General features: G+C 46.8%; 4 non-coding genes and 1 pseudogene across 4 annotated transcripts; all 5 read right to left on the reverse strand.

Moving 5' to 3' along the window:
* Positions 1-522: 522 nt before the first annotated feature.
* Positions 523-713, reverse strand: LOC130331013 (U2 spliceosomal RNA). Its single transcript, XR_008873994.1, has one exon. It is a non-coding gene; the product is annotated as a U2 spliceosomal RNA (small nuclear RNA).
* A 2,084-nt stretch (positions 714-2,797) lies between these two features.
* LOC130331015 (U2 spliceosomal RNA) lies at positions 2,798-2,981 on the reverse strand. The gene has a single exon (XR_008873996.1). It is a non-coding gene; the product is annotated as a U2 spliceosomal RNA (small nuclear RNA).
* Positions 2,982-3,674: 693 nt separating this feature from the next.
* LOC130331016 (U2 spliceosomal RNA) lies at positions 3,675-3,834 on the reverse strand (annotated as a pseudogene).
* Positions 3,835-5,924: 2,090 nt separating this feature from the next.
* On the reverse strand, positions 5,925-6,115 carry LOC130331017 (U2 spliceosomal RNA). Its single transcript, XR_008873997.1, has one exon. It is a non-coding gene; the product is annotated as a U2 spliceosomal RNA (small nuclear RNA).
* Positions 6,116-8,209: 2,094 nt separating this feature from the next.
* Positions 8,210-8,400, reverse strand: LOC130331018 (U2 spliceosomal RNA). Its single transcript, XR_008873998.1, has one exon. It is a non-coding gene; the product is annotated as a U2 spliceosomal RNA (small nuclear RNA).
* Positions 8,401-10,487: the final 2,087 nt, after the last annotated feature.

Below are 10,487 nucleotides of genomic sequence, written 5' to 3' on the forward strand. Positions count from 1 at the left end.
ATGGTCAATGTACAGCAATGACACACCTGTGTGAACAGCCAGGAGACCCCCCCCCCCCCATGTTATGTTACATAGTTACATAGTTAGTACGGTCGAAAAAAGACATATGTCCATCACGTTCAACCAGGGAATTAAGGGGTAGGGGTGTGGCGCGATATTGGGGAAGGGATGAGATTTTATATTTCTTCATAAGCATTAATCTTATTTTGTCAATTAGGAACATTCAGCACCCACCCGCTATCAAGGCAGCTGCCTATCATGTCATGCCCTACCTGCACAGGTGTGCTGGCTACTCAAATGATCCAATTAAGGAGGCCATTTAGTCAGCAGCAGCAGAAGTCCTGTGCCTGGACGCTCCAACAGGGGCCAGACACAAGCAGAAGCAGAAGAAGCAGAAGCAGCAGCAGCACCACCTTTTGTTTATTGGCTGCAGCAGCAGCAAGGCCCACAGGGCTGGCTAGCTGGCTAGCCAGCAAGCAGGTAGCAATGAAAGTAGGAATCTTTCTTTTTAACCCTGTAAGGGGGTGGTGCACTGTACCCGAAGATACTGCCATATCGGGTCAATGCATAGGGCGACGGAAGCAAGCTTCGAAATCGGCCCCCGTTCTCAAAAATCCATTTAATATATGGTCCCCAGATAGGGGACGTATCAGATATTAAACTGATAAGAACAGATACTACACTTGATCTTAGCCAAAAGGCCGAGAAGCGATAACCGTGAAAGGGGCGGGCCCAACAAGGTCCCCTTCATGGGCACTATCACTGCTTGCTGTCAGGGAGGCTGCCAGACAATTTTCCATGCACACTCTGGGCTGGGGGGCAGTCAACCACCAGTACACACAGCAGAACCTAAACCCATACCATTATTGCTAAGCAGCAAGACAGGGGCCCATTGCACTCCCACGGGGCCTTTTTAAATGCAATCCATAACCCGGATTTGCCAGGAACCCTTCTTACTCCTCCTACTTGCATGTGACACTGGGCTTAGGATCTGCATAGGAAACACACACACAAGCACACACCTACCTTTGTTGCCTGCAGATGCCTCCTTGGCTGTCCCCAAACGGTATCAAACCAACACCCACGGGAAGCTGTAAGCATAGAGGACATGCCTGCACCCCATTGGACTTACCTGTGTGGGTTAAATCCGGGTTATTTGACAACCTATGGCGGTGATGGTTCTGCTCAGGCAGAGCAGTGCTGATGCTCCTCATAAAGCTGTCGCTGCTGTGAAGGTTCTAGGTGACATCACAAATCCCTTTGGTTACATACACAACAAAGCTGGGTTGTTGTTGTTTACACTCTGCAAGGCCTGTGGAAGTGAGTGACATCATAGCACTGTAGTTCTGAGGGTTCAAGATGGATGCAACAATCTCCTGTTGCTTCTATGAAGGCCGTAATAGACGACATCACCAAACAGCTCCATAGTCACATACACAGCAAAGGAGAGATGTTGTTTACACCTAGTGATGTCAGTGGTATTGAGTGACATCACAGCACAGTGCTAAGGCTCCTGGGCCTGGACACAGCAGCGGCTGCAATATCTCAACGGAGAATACGTTTATATCTATGTGTGTGTGTGCGCATATATATATATATATATATATATATATATATATATATATTTCTCCGCCGAAATCACTTTTAAACCCATTTCCACCTTTTTTTCCCTTCTCTTCCTCTTACTTTTTTTTCACGTTTTTTTACGTTTTTCTCCTTTTCGCCTCTTTTCTGGGCGTATTATTCTTCTTTTTCTTCTTTTTTTTCGTCTAATGCATACCCCATCAGTGCAGCAATGCTTATTCAATACCGCCAGCAGATGGAGACACTGGGGGATAATTTTCTAAGGATTTATACTGATTTTTCCTGTCTGAATTTGTCGCACAGAAAGTTGCAGGCCAAATATGTGTGACATTTCTGCGACTTTAGCTTCTAGAGCATTTTTACAACATTATACATAGGTGCTGAATACATAAAAAGCGACTGTTCAGCGACAGACAAGTCGCATCGGCTGAAAGTAGGCCAGAATGTCAGTCCATGTTGGAGCAGGTTTAGATACAGTCTAAAGCATAGATCTCAAAGTCTGTGCACAGAATTTAGCAAGGGCCTCGCACCTTCTGATGCATCAGGTAGGTGCACAATAGCATAGCCTAACCCTCTGTACTTTGGTCTATATTGATGCGGGACATAGACAGCCAGCTGATGACCAATCCATTAGTGCAATGGATGGCTGGAAGCATTTGTCTTTGCCTTTGCAATACCACAGAAGCAATGCATGGTCAATGTACAGCAATGACACACCTGTGTGAACAGCCAGGAGACCCCCCCCCCCCCATGTTATGTTACATAGTTACATAGTTAGTACGGTCGAAAAAAGACATATGTCCATCACGTTCAACCAGGGAATTAAGGGGTAGGGGTGTGGCGCGATATTGGGGAAGGGATGAGATTTTATATTTCTTCATAAGCATTAATCTTATTTTGTCAATTAGGAACATTCAGCACCCACCCGCTATCAAGGCAGCTGCCTATCATGTCATGCCCTACCTGCACAGGTGTGCTGGCTACTCAAATGATCCAATTAAGGAGGCCATTTAGTCAGCAGCAGCAGAAGTCCTGTGCCTGGACGCTCCAACAGGGGCCAGACACAAGCAGAAGCAGAAGCAGCAGAAGCAGCAGCAGCACCACCTTTTGTTTATTGGCTGCAGCAGCAGCAAGGCCCACAGGGCTGGCTAGCTGGCTAGCCAGCAAGCAGGTAGCAATGAAAGTAGGAATCTTTCTTTTTAACCCTGTAAGGGGGTGGTGCACTGTACCCGAAGATACTGCCATATCGGGTCAATGCATAGGGCGACGGAAGCAAGCTTCGAAATCGGCCCCCGTTCTCAAAAATCCATTTAATATATGGTCCCCAGATAGGGGACGTATCAGATATTAAACTGATAAGAACAGATTTTTTTTTTTTTTTTTTATCTAAAGCCGAGGAACGTGCTTTCGATTCACCCAAAGTGCAAGAAAAAGTGCAAACGTGTTACACTAAAAAAAACGTGCACAAAGGATGCGGTCTATCGCAAGCCCTTCTCCGATAGGAGAGAGGCCCCCCAACAAACCTTACCCTTCGCCTCCGGACCAAAAGGTACCTGCGAGGTTCCAGGTTCGATGTCCCTTTTCGCCGAAGCTACTAGGAGACCACAAATGCTCCCGGCATCCCCCTTGGCGTTAGCCAAGGTATCTGCCCGCAGAGCCGATTACGGTAGGTACCCTGCGAAGCAGGAGTACCCGGGGTGTTTGCAGGGAGGTGCGGAACCTAATGGCCACACACACCTCCCCTAGACCGCCAGGAGGGACACCCAGAAGGGCTACCGCATCCTGACAAATCCTGTGAACACACAACACGCAAAAAGTGACACAGTGAGACAAAAAATAAATAAATAAGTGAATGTGTGCAGATATACTGCCCGGACATCCGGCCGGATCTATAAAAATTTCTCTGATCCTAGCCAGAAGGCCGGGAATCAAGAGGTGAGTGCCACAAGGTGAAGAGATTATGGTGCCCGTGCTTCAACTCAGTGAGCCTATTCTCCCAGTGAGTTTCGGCACCTCGGGGTCACCACTCCCCGAGGCACAAAAGTACCTCGGCTCTAGACCCTCTCAGCCTCATGGCGAGACCCGGAGGGAACAGGTCACATCGGGGCAGCCGTCGAGCTGATTCCTCAGAACCAGCCCCGGAAAGCCCTGGTACACCTGCATCCTCCATGCAGCACCCATCCCCACCAGCATGAAAACTGATAAGAACAGATACTACACTTGATCTTAGCCAAAAGGCCGAGAAGCGATAACCGTGAAAGGGGCGGGCCCAACAAGGTCCCCTTCATGGGCACTATCACTGCTTGCTGTCAGGGAGGCTGCCAGACAATTTTCCATGCACACTCTGGGCTGGGGGGCAGTCAACCACCAGTACACACAGCAGAACCTAAACCCATACCATTATTGCTAAGCAGCAAGACAGGGGCCCATTGCACTCCCACGGGGCCTTTTTAAATGCAATCCATAACCCGGATTTGCCAGGAACCCTTCTTACTCCTCCTACTTGCATGTGACACTGGGCTTAGGATCTGCATAGGAAACACACACACAAGCACACACCTACCTTTGTTGCCTGCAGATGCCTCCTTGGCTGTCCCCAAACGGTATCAAACCAACACCCACGGGAAGCTGTAAGCATAGAGGACATGCCTGCACCCCATTGGACTTACCTGTGTGGGTTAAATCCGGGTTATTTGACAACCTATGGCGGTGATGGTTCTGCTCAGGCAGAGCAGTGCTGATGCTCCTCATAAAGCTGTCGCTGCTGTGAAGGTTCTAGGTGACATCACAAATCCCTTTGGTTACATACACAACAAAGCTGGGTTGTTGTTGTTTACACTCTGCAAGGCCTGTGGAAGTGAGTGACATCATAGCACTGTAGTTCTGAGGGTTCAAGATGGATGCAACAATCTCCTGTTGCTTCTATGAAGGCCGTAATAGACGACATCACCAAACAGCTCCATAGTCACATACACAGCAAAGGAGAGATGTTGTTTACACCTAGTGATGTCAGTGGTATTGAGTGACATCACAGCACAGTGCTAAGGCTCCTGGGCCTGGACACAGCAGCGGCTGCAATATCTCAACGGAGAATACGTTTATATCTATGTGTGTGTGTGCGCATATATATATATATATATATATATATATATATATATATATATATATTTCTCCGCCGAAATCACTTTTAAACCCATTTCCACCTTTTTTTCCCTTCTCTTCCTCTTACTTTTTTTTCACGTTTTTTTACGTTTTTCTCCTTTTCGCCTCTTTTCTGGGCGTATTATTCTTCTTTTTCTTCTTTTTTTTCGTCTAATGCATACCCCATCAGTGCAGCAATGCTTATTCAATACCGCCAGCAGATGGAGACACTGGGGGATAATTTTCTAAGGATTTATACTGATTTTTCCTGTCTGAATTTGTCGCACAGAAAGTTGCAGGCCAAATATGTGTGACATTTCTGCGACTTTAGCTTCTAGAGCATTTTTACAACATTATACATAGGTGCTGAATACATAAAAAGCGACTGTTCAGCGACAGACAAGTCGCATCGGCTGAAAGTAGGCCAGAATGTCAGTCCATGTTGGAGCAGGTTTAGATACAGTCTAAAGCATAGATCTCAAAGTCTGTGCACAGAATTTAGCAAGGGCCTCGCACCTTCTGATGCATCAGGTAGGTGCACAATAGCATAGCCTAACCCTCTGTACTTTGGTCTATATTGATGCGGGACATAGACAGCCAGCTGATGACCAATCCATTAGTGCAATGGATGGCTGGAAGCATTTGTCTTTGCCTTTGCAATACCACAGAAGCAATGCATGGTCAATGTACAGCAATGACACACCTGTGTGAACAGCCAGGAGACCCCCCCCCCCCCATGTTATGTTACATAGTTACATAGTTAGTACGGTTGAAAAAAGACATATGTCCATCACGTTCAACCAGGGAATTAAGGGGTAGGGGTGTGGCGCGATATTGGGGAAGGGATGAGATTTTATATTTCTTCATAAGCATTAATCTTATTTTGTCAATTAGGAACATTCAGCACCCACCCGCTATCAAGGCAGCTGCCTATCATGTCATGCCCTACCTGCACAGGTGTGCTGGCTACTCAAATGATCCAATTAAGGAGGCCATTTAGTCAGCAGCAGCAGAAGTCCTGTGCCTGGACGCTCCAACAGGGGCCAGACACAAGCAGAAGCAGAAGCAGCAGAAGCAGCAGCAGCACCACCTTTTGTTTATTGGCTGCAGCAGCAGCAAGGCCCACAGGGCTGGCTAGCTGGCTAGCCAGCAAGCAGGTAGCAATGAAAGTAGGAATCTTTCTTTTTAACCCTGTAAGGGGGTGGTGCACTGTACCCGAAGATACTGCCATATCGGGTCAATGCATAGGGCGACGGAAGCAAGCTTCGAAATCGGCCCCCGTTCTCAAAAATCCATTTAATATATGGTCCCCAGATAGGGGACGTATCAGATATTAAACTGATAAGAACAGATACTACACTTGATCTTAGCCAAAAGGCCGAGAAGCGATAACCGTGAAAGGGGCGGGCCCAACAAGGTCCCCTTCATGGGCACTATCACTGCTTGCTGTCAGGGAGGCTGCCAGACAATTTTCCATGCACACTCTGGGCTGGGGGGCAGTCAACCACCAGTACACACAGCAGAACCTAAACCCATACCATTATTGCTAAGCAGCAAGACAGGGGCCCATTGCACTCCCACGGGGCCTTTTTAAATGCAATCCATAACCCGGATTTGCCAGGAACCCTTCTTACTCCTCCTACTTGCATGTGACACTGGGCTTAGGATCTGCATAGGAAACACACACACAAGCACACACCTACCTTTGTTGCCTGCAGATGCCTCCTTGGCTGTCCCCAAACGGTATCAAACCAACACCCACGGGAAGCTGTAAGCATAGAGGACATGCCTGCACCCCATTGGACTTACCTGTGTGGGTTAAATCCGGGTTATTTGACAACCTATGGCGGTGATGGTTCTGCTCAGGCAGAGCAGTGCTGATGCTCCTCATAAAGCTGTCGCTGCTGTGAAGGTTCTAGGTGACATCACAAATCCCTTTGGTTACATACACAACAAAGCTGGGTTGTTGTTGTTTACACTCTGCAAGGCCTGTGGAAGTGAGTGACATCATAGCACTGTAGTTCTGAGGGTTCAAGATGGATGCAACAATCTCCTGTTGCTTCTATGAAGGCCGTAATAGACGACATCACCAAACAGCTCCATAGTCACATACACAGCAAAGGAGAGATGTTGTTTACACCTAGTGATGTCAGTGGTATTGAGTGACATCACAGCACAGTGCTAAGGCTCCTGGGCCTGGACACAGCAGCGGCTGCAATATCTCAACGGAGAATACGTTTATATCTATGTGTGTGTGTGCGCATATATATATATATATATATATATATATATATATATATATATATATATATATATATATTTCTCCGCCGAAATCACTTTTAAACCCATTTCCACCTTTTTTTCCCTTCTCTTCCTCTTACTTTTTTTTCACGTTTTTTTACGTTTTTCTCCTTTTCGCCTCTTTTCTGGGCGTATTATTCTTCTTTTTCTTCTTTTTTTTCGTCTAATGCATACCCCATCAGTGCAGCAATGCTTATTCAATACCGCCAGCAGATGGAGACACTGGGGGATAATTTTCTAAGGATTTATACTGATTTTTCCTGTCTGAATTTGTCGCACAGAAAGTTGCAGGCCAAATATGTGTGACATTTCTGCGACTTTAGCTTCTAGAGCATTTTTACAACATTATACATAGGTGCTGAATACATAAAAAGCGACTGTTCAGCGACAGACAAGTCGCATCGGCTGAAAGTAGGCCAGAATGTCAGTCCATGTTGGAGCAGGTTTAGATACAGTCTAAAGCATAGATCTCAAAGTCTGTGCACAGAATTTAGCAAGGGCCTCGCACCTTCTGATGCATCAGGTAGGTGCACAATAGCATAGCCTAACCCTCTGTACTTTGGTCTATATTGATGCGGGACATAGACAGCCAGCTGATGACCAATCCATTAGTGCAATGGATGGCTGGAAGCATTTGTCTTTGCCTTTGCAATACCACAGAAGCAATGCATGGTCAATGTACAGCAATGACACACCTGTGTGAACAGCCAGGAGACCCCCCCCCCCCCCATGTTATGTTACATAGTTACATAGTTAGTACGGTCGAAAAAAGACATATGTCCATCACGTTCAACCAGGGAATTAAGGGGTAGGGGTGTGGCGCGATATTGGGGAAGGGATGAGATTTTATATTTCTTCATAAGCATTAATCTTATTTTGTCAATTAGGAACATTCAGCACCCACCCGCTATCAAGGCAGCTGCCTATCATGTCATGCCCTACCTGCACAGGTGTGCTGGCTACTCAAATGATCCAATTAAGGAGGCCATTTAGTCAGCAGCAGCAGAAGTCCTGTGCCTGGACGCTCCAACAGGGGCCAGACACAAGCAGAAGCAGAAGCAGCAGCAGCACCACCTTTTGTTTATTGGCTGCAGCAGCAGCAAGGCCCACAGGGCTGGCTAGCTGGCTAGCCAGCAAGCAGGTAGCAATGAAAGTAGGAATCTTTCTTTTTAACCCTGTAAGGGGGTGGTGCACTGTACCCGAAGATACTGCCATATCGGGTCAATGCATAGGGCGACGGAAGCAAGCTTCGAAATCGGCCCCCGTTCTCAAAAATCCATTTAATATATGGTCCCCAGATAGGGGACGTATCAGATATTAAACTGATAAGAACAGATACTACACTTGATCTTAGCCAAAAGGCCGAGAAGCGATAACCGTGAAAGGGGCGGGCCCAACAAGGTCCCCTTCATGGGCACTATCACTGCTTGCTGTCAGGGAGGCTGCCAGACAATTTTCCATGCACACTCTGGGCTGGGGGGCAGTCAACCACCAGTACACACAGCAGAACCTAAACCCATACCATTATTGCTAAGCAGCAAGACAGGGGCCCATTGCACTCCCACGGGGCCTTTTTAAATGCAATCCATAACCCGGATTTGCCAGGAACCCTTCTTACTCCTCCTACTTGCATGTGACACTGGGCTTAGGATCTGCATAGGAAACACACACACAAGCACACACCTACCTTTGTTGCCTGCAGATGCTTCCTTGGCTGTCCCCAAACGGTATCAAACCAACACCCACGGGAAGCTGTAAGCATAGAGGACATGCCTGCACCCCATTGGACTTACCTGTGTGGGTTAAATCCGGGTTATTTGACAACCTATGGCGGTGATGGTTCTGCTCAGGCAGAGCAGTGCTGATGCTCCTCATAAAGCTGTCGCTGCTGTGAAGGTTCTAGGTGACATCACAAATCCCTTTGGTTACATACACAACAAAGCTGGGTTGTTGTTGTTTACACTCTGCAAGGCCTGTGGAAGTGAGTGACATCATAGCACTGTAGTTCTGAGGGTTCAAGATGGATGCAACAATCTCCTGTTGCTTCTATGAAGGCCGTAATAGACGACATCACCAAACAGCTCCATAGTCACATACACAGCAAAGGAGAGATGTTGTTTACACCTAGTGATGTCAGTGGTATTGAGTGACATCACAGCACAGTGCTAAGGCTCCTGGGCCTGGACACAGCAGCGGCTGCAATATCTCAACGGAGAATACGTTTATATCTATGTGTGTGTGTGCGCATATATATATATATATATATATATATATATATATATATATATTTCTCCGCCGAAATCACTTTTAAACCCATTTCCACCTTTTTTTCCCTTCTCTTCCTCTTACTTTTTTTTCACGTTTTTTTACGTTTTTCTCCTTTTCGCCTCTTTTCTGGGCGTATTATTCTTCTTTTTCTTCTTTTTTTTCGTCTAATGCATACCCCATCAGTGCAGCAATGCTTATTCAATACCGCCAGCAGATGGAGACACTGGGGGATAATTTTCTAAGGATTTATACTGATTTTTCCTGTCTGAATTTGTCGCACAGAAAGTTGCAGGCCAAATATGTGTGACATTTCTGCGACTTTAGCTTCTAGAGCATTTTTACAACATTATACATAGGTGCTGAATACATAAAAAGCGACTGTTCAGCGACAGACAAGTCGCATCGGCTGAAAGTAGGCCAGAATGTCAGTCCATGTTGGAGCAGGTTTAGATACAGTCTAAAGCATAGATCTCAAAGTCTGTGCACAGAATTTAGCAAGGGCCTCGCACCTTCTGATGCATCAGGTAGGTGCACAATAGCATAGCCTAACCCTCTGTACTTTGGTCTATATTGATGCGGGACATAGACAGCCAGCTGATGACCAATCCATTAGTGCAATGGATGGCTGGAAGCATTTGTCTTTGCCTTTGCAATACCACAGAAGCAATGCATGGTCAATGTACAGCAATGACACACCTGTGTGAACAGCCAGGAGACCCCCCCCCCCCCCATGTTATGTTACATAGTTACATAGTTAGTACGGTCGAAAAAAGACATATGTCCATCACGTTCAACCAGGGAATTAAGGGGTAGGGGTGTGGCGCGATATTGGGGAAGGGATGAGATTTTATATTTCTTCATAAGCATTAATCTTATTTTGTCAATTAGGAACATTCAGCACCCACCCGCTATCAAGGCAGCTGCCTATCATGTCATGCCCTACCTGCACAGGTGTGCTGGCTACTCAAATGATCCAATTAAGGAGGCCATTTAGTCAGCAGCAGCAGAAGTCCTGTGCCTGGACGCTCCAACAGGGGCCAGACACAAGCAGAAGCAGAAGCAGCAGAAGCAGCAGCAGCACCACCTTTTGTTTATTGGCTGCAGCAGCAGCAAGGCCCACAGGGCTGGCTAGCTGGCTAGCCAGCAAGCAGGTAGCAATGAAAGTAGGAATCTTTCTTTTTAACCCTGTAAGG

This window comes from Hyla sarda, unplaced genomic scaffold (genome assembly GCF_029499605.1).
Source record: "Hyla sarda isolate aHylSar1 unplaced genomic scaffold, aHylSar1.hap1 scaffold_3454, whole genome shotgun sequence".
Lineage (NCBI taxonomy): Eukaryota > Metazoa > Chordata > Amphibia > Anura > Hylidae > Hyla > Hyla sarda.